Source organism: Saccostrea echinata, unplaced genomic scaffold (assembly GCF_033153115.1).
Source record: "Saccostrea echinata isolate AGI-Se365-2 ecotype Australia unplaced genomic scaffold, CSIRO_AGI_Sech_v1 ptg000001l, whole genome shotgun sequence".
NCBI lineage: Eukaryota > Metazoa > Mollusca > Bivalvia > Ostreida > Ostreidae > Saccostrea > Saccostrea echinata.
This window is the reverse complement of record NW_026889750.1, coordinates 40,005,393-40,022,859: the sequence shown is the minus strand read 5'-3', so window position 1 is coordinate 40,022,859 and position 17,467 is coordinate 40,005,393. Positions and strand designations below refer to the sequence as shown.

At 30.6% G+C, this 17,467-nt stretch overlaps 3 long non-coding RNA genes across 3 annotated transcripts in view; 2 read left to right on the top strand and 1 right to left on the bottom strand.

The window, feature by feature from the left end:
• LOC133179387 (uncharacterized) overlaps window positions 1–17,467 on the bottom strand; it is a 276,577-nt gene that overhangs the window by 60,549 nt on the left and 198,561 nt on the right. The gene's annotated exons all lie outside the window — the stretch shown is intronic.
• LOC133179379 (uncharacterized) lies at window positions 4,150–5,128 on the top strand. The gene is made up of 3 exons (XR_009720109.1): window positions 4,150–4,320; window positions 4,867–4,948; window positions 5,049–5,128. It is a non-coding gene; the product is annotated as an uncharacterized LOC133179379 (long non-coding RNA).
• Window positions 5,302–6,756, top strand: LOC133179371 (uncharacterized). The gene is made up of 3 exons (XR_009720107.1): window positions 5,302–5,409; window positions 6,181–6,311; window positions 6,563–6,756. It is a non-coding gene; the product is annotated as an uncharacterized LOC133179371 (long non-coding RNA).

Sequence of the window (17,467 nt, the reverse complement as noted above, 5' to 3'; positions counted from 1 at the left end):
GATTTATTTCTGCAAGGGATTGTATCAGTTTTTTGTCATTATTGAAATTGGAACTAATTTGAATTGATTGTGTGTTATGTTTTTCATGTTTAAGAAGTATAATTACTAACTGTATGTATTTTCTCATTGAAAGTGGAAATAATTTGCACAGATTTTTTGTTTTGTTTTTCAGGTTAAAGACTGTAACTATTGTCTTATTGAACTTGGAACTAATTTGAATAGATAGTGGATTTTTTTTTTGTTTTGTTTGTTTTGTTTTTTCAGGTTCAAGAAGTTACTAATTGTATGTATTTCTCATTGAAATTGGAACTAATAGATTGTGTCTTTTGTTTTTCAGGTGAAAGACAATATATATATCCATTTTCTTGCATTAAAATTGAAACTTATTGGAATAGATCATGTGTTTGTTTGTTTGGGGTTTTTTATCAGGTTATAAACAGTAACTGTATTTTCTCATTGAAATTGGAACTAATCTGCATATGTTTTTTGTTTTCAGTTTAAAGACAGTAACTAATGTATTTTTTTTTTTATTGAAGATACAAGTTATTTGTAGATCATTGTCTGTCTTTCTGACTGTTTGCTTCAGGTCCCATTAATACAATTTGCAGATATTAAAGCAAACCTATAAATGCTTTCTTTATATTGCAGATATTGAAGCAAACCTCTAAATGCTTTGTTTATATAATGCACACTTTAGAAGCTGCATATTGAGAGGTATACCTTTCAGGCTTATCATTGACTATTGTTTAGGATTAAACTGTCTTTAGTTTCATCTGACAAAAAGATTGAGAATTAAAAATTATTTTGATAACCAAACTTGACCTGGTATATTTTAATGATTATTATGAATGTAAGAATTAGCATTGGGATGCACACATTGAATCAACATTAACAATTAATGTAGTATTGTACACATGACATTTCTGTGATATATCAGGGATTATGGGAATTTATTGTAGTATTGTACACATGACATTTCTGTGATATATCTGGGATTATGGGAATTTATTGTAGTATTGTACACATGACATTTCTGTGATATATCTGGGATTATGGGAATTTATTGTAGTATTGTACACATGACATTTCTTTGATATATCTTGGATTATGTGAATTTATTGTAGTATTGTACACATGACAATTCTATGATATATCTGGGATTATGGGAATTTATTGTAGTATTGTACACATGACATTTCTATGATATAAGAGGGATTATGGGAATTTATTGTAGCATTGTACACTTGACATTTCTATGATGTATCTGGGATTATGGGAATTTATTGTAGTATTATACATATGGAATTTTCTATGATACATCTGGGATTATGGGAATTTATTGTAGTACATGTATTTTACACATGACATTTCTTTGATATATCTTGGATTATGTGAATTTATTGAACAGTAGTATTGTACACATGACATTTCTATGATGTATCTGGGATTATGGGAATTTATTGTAGTATTGTACACATGGAATTTATTGTAGTATTGTACACATGGAATTTATTGTAGTATTGTACACATGACAATATTCTATGATAGATCTGGGGTTATTGGAATTTATTGTAATATCAGACCTGGCAACCCTTCCACTTTTGGCATAATTCTTCTGCTTTCTAAAACTAAAGTAAGTTGTTATGCCATGACAATCAATTTTATGCTTTTAAAATTTTTATGCTGAAAAAATGCGTTATTTAATATTTTTATGTTGGTCAGTTATGATTATTGCTTTCTTTGTATCATACTTTAACAGTACCATAAGCTCAAGAAGTATTTAACACAATTTATTGAATATCTTCTCGCTCAATTTAATGCTAGTAGGTTGTAATTAAATGTAAACTGTAATTTGCAATGACTTAATGACTATCACAAGCAATTGACCAATTACTTCATAAAGGTTAAAGAAATTATAAGATTTGTCTGAATGTTAGAATGCCGTTGTGTTACAACAAATGAAGTTAATGTTAATAATGAATGATTTAAAACGTTTTTACTCTCTTCATTTTATGATATATAGCAGGCAGAATTGTTTAGATGAGATAGAAAAGCGATGAGATGACAAAATTGTAAAATTTGAAGAATTATGCTTTTGCCTCTGAAATTCCACCAAAATTAAGCTTTAGACTACATTTCTGCAATGAAAAGGGTAGGCAGGTCTGTTGTGTTGTACACGACATTTTCTGTAATATCATCTGGGGTTATGGGAATTTGTTGTATTATTGATCACATGACAATATTCTATGATATATCTGGGGTAATGGGAATTTATTGTAGTATTGTACACATGACAATATTCTTTGATATGTTGGGGGTTATGGGAATTTAAGTATTGCACATGTGATGTTTTCTATGATATATCTGGGATTAGGGGAATTTATTGTAGCATTGTACACATGACATTTCTATGATATATCTGGGGTTGTGGGAATTTATTGTAGTATTGTACACATGACATTTCTATGATATATCTGGGATTATGGGAATTTATTGTAGTATTGTACACATGACATTTTGTAGTAGTTTTGTACACATGATAATATTCTATGATAGATCTGGGGTTATGGGAATTTATTGTAGCATTGTACACATGACATTTCTATGATATATCTGGGGTTGTGGGAATTTATTGTAGTATTGTACACATGACATTTCTGTGATATATCTGGGGTTATGGGAATTTATTGTAGCATTGTACACATGACATTTCTATGATATATCTGGGGTTATGGGAATTTATTGTAGTATTGTATACATTACAATATTCTGTGATATATCTGGGGTTATGGGAATTTATTGTAGTATTGTACATGACAATATTCTATGATATATCTGGGGTTATGGGAATTTATTGTAGTATTGTACACATGGAATTTGTTGTAGTATTGTACACATAACAATATTCTATGATATATCTGGAGTTATAGGAATTTAAGTATTGCACATGTGATGTTTTCTATGATATATCTGGGATTAGGGGAATTTATTGTAGTATTGTACGTGTGATGTTTTCTATGATATATCTGGTGTTATGGGACTTTATTAGATTGTACATAAGTTATTATCTGCAATTTATCTTGGGGTTTTGGAATTTATTGTAGTATTGTACACATGACTGTCCTATCTTTGGTTTATTTGAAGTAATTGGAATTTCTTGTAGAATTGCCACATGACAATTTCTATGGGATTATGGAAATTTATTGTAGCATTGTATTTATGACATTTTCTCTGATTGATCTGAAGTTATAGGAATTTGGCATGATATTGTACAAACAACATTTTCTGTGAATTATATGGGGTGTGTAATGAAAATGCCATGGAGTGGAGAAATTCTAGATGCTCTTGAAAGTTAATTGTTGGCCATGGAACTGTAAATGCTGACCTCTGTCTAAGCAAGGAAACTGTTAAGGTCACAATGAATCTGGAATTGTGTGGATATACATGTTTAGTTCACTTTTTATCTGAGACCCAACAGTCAGAATACTGTACAAGAAGAGGCAAAGGAAACGGACTGAAGACGTGAAGGCCCTGAAGACGAGAAGCGATACCAGTTTTTGTATAAATACAGAAGCCAGTGCACGTCTGTTATTTACAAATTTGTTAATTAAGGAAGCTCTGAATACTTCTTACTGAAGAGTTTTGATTCTAAGGAAGTTATGCAGTTGGAATGATCTGCCCTGTTTTGTAAAATGGAATAAACAAACAATTTACAGTAAATGACACAATATAAAAATGACTACTTGTATCCATTATATATTGGACCAAGGTAAAAAGATCTTATTAAAAAAAAAAAACCATGTATATTTCCTTAATGAATTAGTAAACATCAGTGATTTTTGTTCCATAATACTTTTTTGGACATTTTACCTGGAGAAATAAGGCAAGCACCTTTTGTCAAAGGTGAAGAAGATAAAAATCTACATTTTTATAATTGTATGATATAATTATTGATTTTCTTAATGGTGATCAGAGAACATTTTCATACATGTTTATAAGAGCTTTAATCTTAAAAGATCTATTTAACCATGATTTTGTGGGAATAAATGATGTACGTATTAATATCCTGTTGTACAATGTAATTAAATTATACCAAAAGAATGACAAGTAGATATGTCAGATCTAGATCGATCTCTTATAGCCAAGATCGACACTGATGGTAATCCCCATCTAATGAACATCCTGCTAACTTGACCTTAGATTTACCACCATTCATACCAGAAGTTTGAAATCAATGGAGAGGAGAGTGGCTATGGAGAAATATGCTGAGGAAAACATGAAGAAAGAAAACATGACGGCCTTAGTGAAAGAAATGATATTGTAAGCAAAATTATGATTTATAGAAAATACCTCTTACAAGGTAATTAATTTAAATGTAGTCTGTAGATCAAAAATATTTTGTGAACCCTATTTTAGCAAGATGATTTTTTGATGCATGTATTCTTGCAAAGTGAAATTTTAACAAAATTAGTTAATGATTTACAAATTGATCCTTTCTGAATTAAATATATATATATGAGAGTAAAATATTCACTAACAGAATTCTTTCATAAGTACACAAAAATAAAGTTCTTGAAAAAAAGGTGATTTACAGTATAGATGTAAATACTGTAACCCAACTATTATTCGTGTTATCTTTTATTCGTGACTTGTTAGTTTGAAATCAATCCGCAACGATTAATTTTTGCAAATGAGGAATTATTCTATACAAATACAAAGCAAAATAAATGGTTCGCGGTGATTAATATTCACGAGTTGAAGTAGGTTGTGAAATTCGCAAATATTTCTTGCACGCGAATAATAGTTGGTTTACAGTAATTAACATACAGTACATTTATAATTATAAGACAATTTTTTTTATTTTAGGGCTATTTCACAGAAGAGGAGGGAAGAATTCAAGAAGTTTTTCGGGATTTAGAGTTAGCTAAAATTTAAGATGGATTTTTTGGTAAATTTAAAATTTAACTTTTTATCATATTAAAAAATTATTTAAAGATGAAGGAGCAGCATTTATCAGTAATGCTAACTTCTGTTATGATTCTCTTCAGAGATGTGGCAATTATAGACTGGTAGAATTAATCTGCTGTGAAATTGACCAGGATGTATTTGACTGCCTTGATCAACTGTCCATATAATCATTATGGTAAATATCAAAATTCGATTTTAGCCATCTGAACACTTGCCAAATAATGCCAAATTTTAATCCTAGCTAAAATTTCTGCTTTTGCATGTAGTAATGCCTATTCATGAATGATTAATATTCACGAGAATATAATTATTTTAATATTTAATTAGTTCTGGAGGGTCCAAACTCAAACCTAACATTCTTGAGGTACTACAAGCCTTAGAAGAGAAGCCATTTGCCATAAAATGTCCAAAATACATTTGAAGTGATGATCATCATCAATGGTAATTTTTTATTTTAAAGATTACGTCGTACTGTATTGTTCAAAAATGCATAGAACGCAGGTATGGATTCCGGCAGAGGTGCTTCATACGCTTGCCCCCTCTAAAACAAAAAATAAGAGATAATTTTCATTGTCTTACATTGATGTAAGACAGTCATTTATGATATTGATATAAAGTGATTTATGTGCTAAAATAAGATTCTACAAATTGTGAACTATCAGGAGCTTGGGGGGGGGGGGGGGGGGGGGGCTTTTCCCCAAACCTCCAACTGGACCCTGCCTCTCTGGGACCTCAGCAGAACCAATGCCCCTTGCCATTTTAAAGTACCTTCTCTGGGAAAGCAAAATCCTGGATCCACACCTGAAATGTACTTGTGTGAAAGATTTTCTAATTTAAGATTTTGATATAGTTCTGGAAAGCTAGGCTTTACTCATGATGCCTGTCATTACAGAGTTTGAGCTATGTTTTATTAATTTTTTTCTTTCGCGAACAAACAGTCTAACTTGTATTATTGTAGAATAATAAAGTTCTTGTGAATAAAAAGGGATTAACAGTTCTAGTCTTGAAAAATTTACTTCTTCTATTCAATTAAAGTTATTGAAATAAAGTTAGTTAATAATCAACATGAATTATTATTACATTTACACATTTAAATGATTCTCTTCGAGAAGGTTTATTCCAGAATTGGCATAGATCAATGAATAATACTGAAAATAACCTTTAAATCATTTTAAAATTTTTTTAACTTATTTGGTTCTTTTAATATTTTAGGCTTTGGGTGAAGGTTGTCTGTAATTGCCAAGTCAACATTTACCGAGCCAATATCTGGTGCCTCTCGCAAACTGAAGAATATATAGAAAAACCAACATTCATCACATTTGATCTTGCAGCTACCAGACTTGGTAAGTTGTTCAACTAAGATCCTAGTTTTGGCAAAAAGTGGTTGTTTCTATCATTATCTATCATTAACTTTGTCTAAAATATCACAGTAAAAAATGAAAATAAGGGGGGGGGGGGGTATTACTATAGACTAAGAACATTATTTTAGGCAAAATTGGGTTGTTTCTATTATTATTATCTGCATTAATACCCTTAATACTTGTACTTTATATATCATGGTAAAAAAATATAATTTAGTATTGTATTTCTATAGTGTTGGACAAGGAGCCTTGCCCTATATTACTCAAACTGGAGTGGTGGAGGTAGAGTTCAGGGATATTTTCACTGTCGTGTTCTTCCAAGAATTCCCTTAGAGTCTGGAGCAGAGCAAACCACCAGAATAGTCTGCAATGGAACCTTAGTTTTTTCTCATGGATAATTTTGACAATTTTATTGTATTATTGTACAGATGGCATTTTCTGGGGTTATGGAAATTCAATGTAGTATTGTACTGACATTTTTTATGAATTATCTTCAGTTGTGAAAATTTAATTTTGTATTGTTTACTTGATATTTTCTAGGATTTATCTGGAGATATAGAAATTAATGCATTATTGTATTATACTTTATATGATTTATTTGGGCTATTTTAATTATTCAACAGTATATCTCTCTCTGTGGTAAGTTATGTGTAAGTTATTTTCTTTGAATTGTCTTGAATTAATATGAATTTTATGCAGTATTGTAGACTTTATTATTTCTATGATATACCTGGGGTCATTGGGATTATGGGAATTTATTGCAGTATTGTATACCTAATAGTTTTTATGATGTATGTGGAATTAAGTGGGATTATTGGGATTTCATGAAGCATTGTATTCTTTATAGTTTTTATGATATATTGGGGGTTAATGGGGTAAGGGAATTTCATGTTGTATACTTTAAAGTTTCTATGATTTATTCAGGGTTAATGAGGTTAGGGAATTTCATGTAGTATTGTGTACTTTATAGTTTCTTAGATATATCGGGGGTTATTGGGGGTATTAGAATTTCATGTTGTTTTGTACTTGTATTTATAGTTTCTATGATTTATTTGGGGTTGAGGGGGTTAGGGAATTTCTTGTAGTATTGTGTACTTTATAGTTTCTTTAATATATCTGGGGTAATTAGGGTTAATAGAATTTCATGTAGTATTGTATACTTTATAGTTTCTATGATTTATTTGGGGTTAATGGGGTTAGGGAATTTCATGTAGTATTGTGTACTTTATAGTTTCTGTAATATATCTGGGGTAATAAGGGTTAAGAGAATTTCATGTAGTATTGTATACTTTACATTTTTTATGATTTATTCGGGGTTAATGGGGTTAGGGAATTTCATGTAGTATTGTGTACTTTATAGTTTCTCTGATTTATTCGGGGTTAATGGGGTTAGGGAATTTCATTTAGTATTGTATACTTTATAGTTTCTGTGATTTATTCGGGGTTAATGGGGTTATGAATTTCATGTAGTATTGTATACTTTATATTTTTTATGATTTATTTGGGGTTAATGGGGTTAGGGAATTTCATGTAGTATTGTGTACTTTATAGTTTCTATGATTTATTCGGGGTTAATGGGGTTAGGGAATTTCATGTAGTATTGTATACTTTATAGTTTCTGTGATTTATTCGGGGTTAATGGGGTTATGAATTTCATGTAGTATTGTATACTTTATATTTTTTATGATTTATTCGGGGTTAATGGGGTTAGGGAATTTCATGTAGTATTGTGAACTTTATAGTTTCTATGATTTATTCGGGGTTAATGGGGTTAGGGAATTTCATGTAGTATTGTATACTTTATAGTTTCTGTGATTTATTCGGGGTTAATGGGGTTATGAATTTCATGTAGTATTGTATACTTTATATTTTTTATGATTTATTTAGGGTTAATGGGGTTAGGGAATTTCATGTAGTATTGTGTACTTTATAGTTTCTATGATTTATTCGGGGTTAATGGGGTTAGGGAATTTCATATAGTATTGTGTACGTTATAGTTTCTATGATTTATATTATCTTGGGTTATAGGGATTTGTGTTGGTTTTTTAATGCAGTATTGTATACTTTATAGTTTAAGAATAATAGAGTATTGAATAGTTGTCTTTTTTTTCACAAATTTTGTCTTTTTTAATCAATGAGTTATCTAGCATTCTTTGAACTAATTATTGTAATATTGTCCATTATTATTAGTATTATGTCATTAATTTTTTTTGATTTTTGGAATTTAATGTATTGTTTTGTGTACATTACACGTCTAGGGTTTATCTGGGGTTATGGGAATTTAAAGTTAAGTATTTTACACATCACATTAAACTATGGGATTTTGTTGTATCATCACACACATGGCATTTCTATAATATATCTAGGTTACAAAGATTTATTGTAGGATTACACACATATAACATTTTCTCTGATTTATGGGGTGGGGGTTATAGATTTGTTGTTGTACTGTACACGTGAAAATTTCCATAATTGATCTTGGGCTATAATTATAAGGTTATGGGAATTAATGGCCATATTACACACATTACATTTTCTCTGATTTATCTCGGGTTATGGGGTTTAGTTATAGTTTTGAACACAGGATATTTATTGATTTAGGGTTTGGGGAATTTAATAAATTATTTTAAACATGACATTTTCTATGAATTAATTATGGGGTAATGGAATTTAAATGTAATATTATACATATGGTTATAAGAATTCAATGTTATGTTGTACATGTCATGACATTTTCTATGAATGACCTTGGGATATGTAAATTTTTTGTTGTATACTAGATTGTTAATTTTATAAAGTTCTGTGCTTTTGTAAATTTAATTTTGTATTGTTAACTTGAATTTTTTTATGATTTTGTCTGGGGTTACACAGGAATTTATTGTAGTTATAACTGCACACTTCATATTATCTGTGATTTATCTAGGGTTTTGGAAATTCAATATAGTACACAATTTTCTAGGATTTCTGTGGGATTATGGGAATTTAATTTTTATTGTACACTTTACAATTACTATGAATTATCTAGGGCTATGGGAATCAAGTGTAGCATTGTACACATTACATTTTCTCGGATTAATAGCTGGGGTTATTAGAATTTATCGTGGTCTGACACACTAATGTCTTCACATTTTCTATTATACACGTGTATATGGGGTTATAGGAATTTTATATAGTATATTGTATACTTGAAATTTTCTCCGATTTATGTGGGGTCATGGGAATCTATTGCAGTATTATACAATTTACATTTTCTATGAATTATCATTGGTTATGGGAATTCAATTAGGTATTCTAGGGTTGTGGGAAATTATCTTACATTATCATAATTTACTGTAGTAATGTATACTTTATATTATTTTCTATGATTTATCTGGGGTTATGTGAATTTATGGTGGGTAATGGGATTTAATGTAGTTATTTGTTCATATTTATCTGGGGGTTGGCATATTCATTTTTTAGATCATAATCTTTGTTTTTTTATGGTATCTCATTTTCAGGTCAAGTTTGTTAAAAAATATGTCTTCCATTCTTTTGTTTGTCTTGTCTCTTTTTTTTTTTGGGGGGGGGGGGGGGCAAGGGAGGCATAGGAATAGGAATTTAATTAATGTGGATTTTGCTTAACATTGTATATTGTATTAAAAGATGTTGCTTAATGTTTTCATGTGGTTGATTTACATTTATATACATCTACACATAGAAACAATAATGAACTTTGAAGGCATACATTGTTTGATCTTTTTCAGTGTCACACATATGTGTCATTAAGTAGGTAAAAGTAATAGTGATTGACCAACTTGTTTTAGGTGTGCATTATTGAAAAGAATTAAGTTTTGTTCAGAGATAAGAACTGGTATGTAAATCAAACTTGCAGAGAATCAAAGTATAATAAGACAAATATGTCTTGGGAATGTGTTTGATGAGTTAATTGTTAATTAAGCTTGTTTACGATGATGATGTCTTTCCAGAACTGAACATGCAAAACATTTTACAATGGATCTATGGATGTTTATACTGATGCTTGCAATGGATTCTGAATAAGCCCTACACGTGCTTTAGACACTCGTGCAGTGCAGTGTGATAGAGCTGCCTTTCTATGATGCTCTTAAAGTTGTATCGAACCCATGTTTGCACAGATTGTGTGCCTACACATGAATGCTTTGCCCTAATGCAGCTTTGTATGCTGCATCTGACCTATATTTTATGACACACTCTACACTGTTTCATAAATTACTTGCTTTTGTTGCAAGTCAATGAGAACCAGTTTAGCTCGTCAGGTGCATCCACCTTAAGCTTTGTTTTTCAGATAAATCGGGATTTTGTGCATGTTAACCTTATTTTGTTACATGTAACTTGATACCTTTATATGCTTTATTATGTATTTATTGGTTTTTCATGTAAATAAATGTGTATTTATTTGTTAGTTGTGTAATTTTTTAAATGCATTTCTAATGTCATATGAAATGATTTAGGTAAATGTTCATGTAGAGCTGCCTTTAATCTCGAGCCTTTAATTGCTCTAGAGTTGTGGAGTAAAGTGTTGAACTTTAAGTCACAGGTTCGAATCCCACTGTGGGATATGGAGACTGGTACTTCGGATAAGATCGTATTAACAGAGGTCCCGTGTCACAGTAGGTGTTGGCAAGAAAAAGATCCCTCACTGCTCAATGGCCCTGAGTGCCAGGTATAGGTCTAAAATTTACAGCCCTCCATCAGCAAGTGCTGGTGTCTTAAAATGAGTGAAAAATTCTCAAAAGGGGCGTTGAACAAAGAAAAGTATAAAGCTGAACTTTGGTATCTGGAATAATACCATGGGTATTTTATGAAAATGTAAAAAGAAAAAAAAGTTGTTTATCCCAGATTTGAAAGAAAAGTAGTAAGCTGGATATCCCGAGTGCCAATACATTTTGTCTGAAATTTAGGTCTCAAGATCAGATCAGAAAAACTCAAAATAATATTCCAGGTTAGATTTAAATAAAAAATGTTCAAATATGTTGAAAAAAAAAGTTATTTTGAAATGAAACAAAATAATGAGGAAGAATGAGGCGAGGACCCCTTTTGAAGCTATTATTCCTCGGTTATCAAAGTTTATTTTCTTGGAAAGTACATGTATAAATTGTCAGTACCCATGTAATGTCATCTTTCGTATGTAACGGGGAAATCCTGGCATAAAACAACACAGAGAAGAATGTCCAGTTTTCAATAAATTGATCATCATTTCAATATTTATATATGATATAACAACTGGCTCTGAAGTTAATATAAAACACACAATAATACTAGAATGGTGCTATAAAAATATAATAATAGATACATAAGAATCATTATAAACATTGTGTCATAAGTAAATATTTCACTATATGGAATTTACTACTGCTTTCCACGTATAAAGGGAGGTAACTCTTATAACCTTAATTGAAATACTTTTCACCATCGTGAAGAGTTATCTTTCTTATTTAGAAAAATAATGAAATTATGGAACCAAGTCTACCTTACAACTGTAGGTCTTCAAATACGAAAATAAGCTATAATAATAAGAAAATTAATAAATTCCTAAAGATATGCTCTTTACAATTCCTCTGTATATGCCTCTGTCTTTGTCCAGGAATTTGCCAGAATTACGTAAACTGATGAAATTATAGAACACATTTCTACAACTTTCTGCATGTCTTAAAACATCCAAACTGAATAATGTTTACTCTGAGTGTAATACATCTACTACCACCTTTTTCTAAACACTTTTCTCAATAATAACAAAAAGTGCATGCATAGTGGTATTATCTTCAAACAAAATTGTAGGAAAGATAACTCTTGCATGCATATTTCTGAATATAATAAAGATAATAGTTAACTCCCTTTCTACAGAAGAATCAAAATTAATTATAAATAATATACAGATACAGTTTTCACTGCATAGTATCAGTATTATTATGAATTCAGAAAATATTTATGCTTACCACTCATGAGTTGTAAAATTGAAGATTGTACAGCAATAAACTAATACTAGATTCTTATACTCACATCATGAAACTATTTATCCATGGATAAAAAATAAATACAATATGATCAACCATTATAATAAAATTAAAAAGGTTTCAAGATATTTCTTTTATCATAGAAGCATATCTAAAAGTCGATGGGACCTAGAAAAATCTTCGAGATATCCGAGGAATTGAGATATCAAGGGTAAAATACTAAAAGAATAATAAGTTGGGACTTCCAAATCAGTTCAACATATCCATGGTATTCGAAATATCAGTGTTCAAGATATCGAAGTTCAACTGTAATTATATATGCATCTACAAATCAATTGACTGATGAAGAATATTCTCTACAAAACAATTCATTTTGACTGAAAATACCTTTTTAACAATGACTACAGTAAGCCCGGAACTAAACATCACAATAGAAAAATTCCCTCCAAAATTATAATCACATGATTGGAAACCCTGTATACCTGACCATAATTAAGCATAGGTATCTCCTCCAAAAATTGCTACAGTGCTTAAAAGTTAAAAATATCCACATGACAATTCTTAGGTTAATCAACTGAGTACTGTAAATATATTCATAAATCAGTTCATGTGTTACAAATAATTAATAAATGAATTCATATCATAATAGTTTAATTGATTGAAATTATATATCAATTAAATTTCATTCTGTCACAATTACATTTACATTATGTCTGGAGTTTTAATTTTCTGACCAAGTCTTTAAACTGTAAAATGACAACATTTCTGTCCTAGGCATTCCAGGGTTGTAATTAGCTGTGCACTGTCATTTCTGTCCTAGGCATTCCAGGGTTGTAATTAGCTGTGCACTGTCATTTCTGTTCTAGGCATTCCAGGGTTGTAATGAGCTGTGCACTGTCATTTCTGTCCTAGGCATTCCAGGGTTGTAATGAGCTGTGCACTGTCATTTCTGTCCTAGGCATTCCAGGGTTGTAATGAGCTGTGCACTATGAGGAAGAATCATGAAGGAGCCAGACTCTGTCGGTCAGCAAGTGGAGGCTGGTTTCCTTTATGTGCTCTTTAGTTTGGTGGCTTGTCAATCTTGGAAGATGGAATTGGGAAAGGAGAATAGGGTTGGAATTCTTTGCTGTCTACAGAAAGACACAAAATCTGTTTCCATGCAGTGTCTTTCCAACTGTCACTGTGGTTTTGGCAGAAAGACCAGTTACTCTTTTCATTGAACCTGTAGAATATACCTCTCAATATTTTCTATGCTCCAGCTAGGGCAAATTTCTTTCGTTTCGATCAGCAGAAATGTTCCCTTACTTGGATCTTTGGGAAACCAGGATGGGAAAACTGTCCTCCATCTTGCTGTATTTTATAATAAATGAAGGTATATGTCCACATGAATGAAATATGTGGTACTCTAAAAATGATGACTACAGGTCTTTCAGTTGCTGAACTTGTGCAGTGGACATTGTGACCTTTAATTGTCTCTTATAGCAAGCACATATCATGTTCCTAGGGATGTTGTCTTATTCCACTGCATCCTTGAAATAGAATTGTACAAATGCCAATCATAACGATTTACCTGAAGAAAGAACTATGTGCGGTATATGCACATTTTTGCCCCAACAAGTCATATTTTGAAAATTTCTTGAAATGTGCTGAATTGTATATATTGTGTGAGAAATCTAAATTAACAAAAAATATTATAGTTTCGAAGTAGATTATTAGCAACTTTTCTTTCTATGATGTCACAAACTATTCAGATTTTGTGTTATTTTCAGAAAAAGGAAAAAATGGACAAAATTTGTTCAATTTTTACTATAAAATTTATAGAGCAGGCCTGCTCAAGAACAATATTTACATATTTCATTGATATTATCATTCTACACATTATATCAAAAAATTGAGTTGTAGCAGACCTGCACTTGGTGACTTTTACTCAAAATATCAATGTAATATACACTTTTTTGTATAAATCATGGAAATTTTGAATTTATGTCATCTTTCTGACATCATATTTAACATATGGCGTCATGGCTTATGAAAATATTCAGTGCTTTGAAGTCTGCAGATATTCCCCTGTTTTAGAACATTATTATATATTTCTCCATCAAAGTTTGATTTTGGGGGCAAATATTGGTCATTACCGAATATAGTCCTTTTTGTTTCCAAATTAATTTGTAAAGATTTAAATGTTGAAGAAAGATAAGTCTAAACAATTTCAATTTTTCACTTCAGAAAAGCACACAAACATTATGTACACAATTCTATTAGAATACTTATACTTCATCCAAGCCTCATTCTTCGGGTGTTGACTTATGTCTGTAGCTTACAGCGAGTGGTATAAACAGCTACAATGAGGAAGGAGAGTAAGTACAGTCTAACCTCATTATCTCAAACTCAACAGGACTGAGAAAAAAATTTGAGATATCGGAGGATTCAAGATATGGAGGGAAAAATACTTAAAGAATAAGTGGTTGGGACTTCCAAATCAGTTCAACATATCCATGGTATTTGAGATATCAGTGTTCATGATACCTATGTTCTACTGTACATTACATTTCAAATACAACAGTTATCTTTAAAATAAGTTGATCAGAACATAAATTTAATGTACAGTTGAGCTTTGATATCTTGAAACACTGATATCTTGAATACCATGGAATGGATATGTTGAAGTGATTTGGAAGTCCCAACCCCTTATTCTTCTAAGTATTTCATGGTTACCTCTGAAATCTCGAATCCTCAGATATCTCGAAGCTTTTCTTCAGTCCCATCAAGTTCAAGATAATGAGGTTTAACTGTATTTAAAGTGAATCAAAAGAAATTACTGGTAATTTAAAGATTCAATAAAACTACGTGAACTTTCTTAAAATTTCACAATTTTAAGAAATCAGTTTTAATTGTTTGTGTTTCTATGTACATGTACATGTACCCTCATTTGAAATGGGTATTTTTTTTGATAAAGGTATTAGACATTGCATTCTGGAAGTAAAATAAATTTCTTTCCACATTAAATTTTCCTAAAATATTTAAGTGTAACAGGTTCAATTATAATGCATTAGAATACACCATGAGGGTTCACATTGATCTGTTTAAGGTATTCAATGTATAACGACCATATTTTGTACCTAATTAATAAATGGTCCATGGTTTTTGATTATGGTAGCAATATGAAGGTGTTATTAAATAAAAATGCTCCACCAGAGGAATTTGCAAAATTTTGATTATTGTCCAATCAATTGCACCTTGAATTTAACATTGAAGTCTATGGGTAGCGCATGTTTTTTTAAAGATATTGTAAATAGTAATATGAATTTGAATCAAATCTCTTGGTGAAAATATGCATAAACTCTCTCTTTATTTAACTATGAAATAAAATGAAACATTTACCGCAGATATTTCGACAAATTAAAAATTTTCTCTTTTTCATCAAGGGCAGATAACTCTTCAAAAACTTTTTAAGGAGCAAAATGACCAGCTTCTTACATGTTATCAGTCTTGTGAATTTGGTTCATTTCACTTTTATTGTTATCTAGCATTGCATTTTTAACTAGTTTAAAATCATTCAAAATTGTTCAAAATCCCTTCATTATACATCGAATACCTTAAGACCAGTATATGGTAATCCAATAGCCCTGAAACTGATAATAAATATAGTTATAAACACATGTAACTCTGTAATACAAGTAATTACAAACTCCAAACTTAAAACACATGATCGAGAAACTTAATATTCAACATTATAACATTATTTACTTATATGATAAACCATCGTCGGAAACCCACGGCTGATTACGCTTCGTTCCTCTCTCTGGAGAGAGGAACGAAGCGTAATCAGCCGTGGGTTTCCGACGATGATGATAAACATATATACAGTGCAACACTCTGAATAAAGGGCAATAACTCTTAATTTCAGCTGAACAGATAAATAGGGCTTTAAAGGGAAAAAAAACCCTACAAAATTGCAGGAAAAAATACTTTTTGGTTATAGCTTGGTAAATCAAAAAGATTCATCAATCATCTTTTATAATCAAAAGCTTCATTAACCAATTTGTGTGTAGATGCTGAAAAATCTGGAGTTAGAAAATTCTCCTTTCTGGGGTAATGAGAAGGGGGAAGGGTTTTTGAACATATTTTAAGTAGGGATGTCAAAATATTTATTTTCCTTAGTCGATTATTCGATTCCATTATTCAAACGATAGTTGATTATTCAGAACATTTTCTGAAGATAAAATTTTATTTCAAACTTCACTGGTACTTGACGTATTTATAACTCAAAAACCCTTTTACTTAATATGTTTAAAAAGTAACATAAGAATTAATGTAACGTAACGTTTGATAGCATGATTATACGAAATAAATTTAGAAATCTAATTCTCCAAAATTTATGATTTCCCCATCAATCGAATTCATAAATTGGTCTGTACATGCAGAGTGAGCATTCAAAATTTGCTAGCCGATATTTTTTAAAGCTTATTATATGAAATAAATTGGGGGGGGGGGGGGTTAATTTCACACTATCCAAATGCCAGGTGGTTGTTAAATTGTTAAACAGTTAGTAATTGCTTATTCATTAATTGATTGCTCTGGCTTTCAGAATGTCCTTAATTATAAACAGTTTAAAAATAAAAGCGAATTGTTTTAATAATTATCTAAGCATCAAAACATGTCACAGCTATGGTTTGTTCCTTGCATTTGAGCAATCTTAAAAGATAATTGGTACATCGTATAAAATCAAGTCCAATTAATTATTTTACAAACAAACTGAGAGCCCAGTAAATATTTTGTTGGTTGATTTATTACAAAAACAACACAAGCAGTAACTGATAGATAATTCTCATGGTAGTGAAGCATTTATAATTACTGTACTTTCTTTACATACAAAGAAAATCAAGTTTTTTGTAGAGGAAAATTATCTTATCAACTGTCTCTGAGGAAAGATGGTTTCTCAATTTTGTAATGAGAATTCGATATTGTTATCACTCTTTAATTGCATTTTTAAAATTATTCAAATGTCGTTTCATTATTCGATCATCAATCCATTCGGCTGACAGTCGAATAGTCGACTATTCATTGACATCCCTAATTTTAAGGTAAATTTTCAGTTGTTTTTTTTAATATCCTCCCCCCCTTTTTTTTAATTTTATCCTTTATACCTTCCTGAATTTTTTTTCT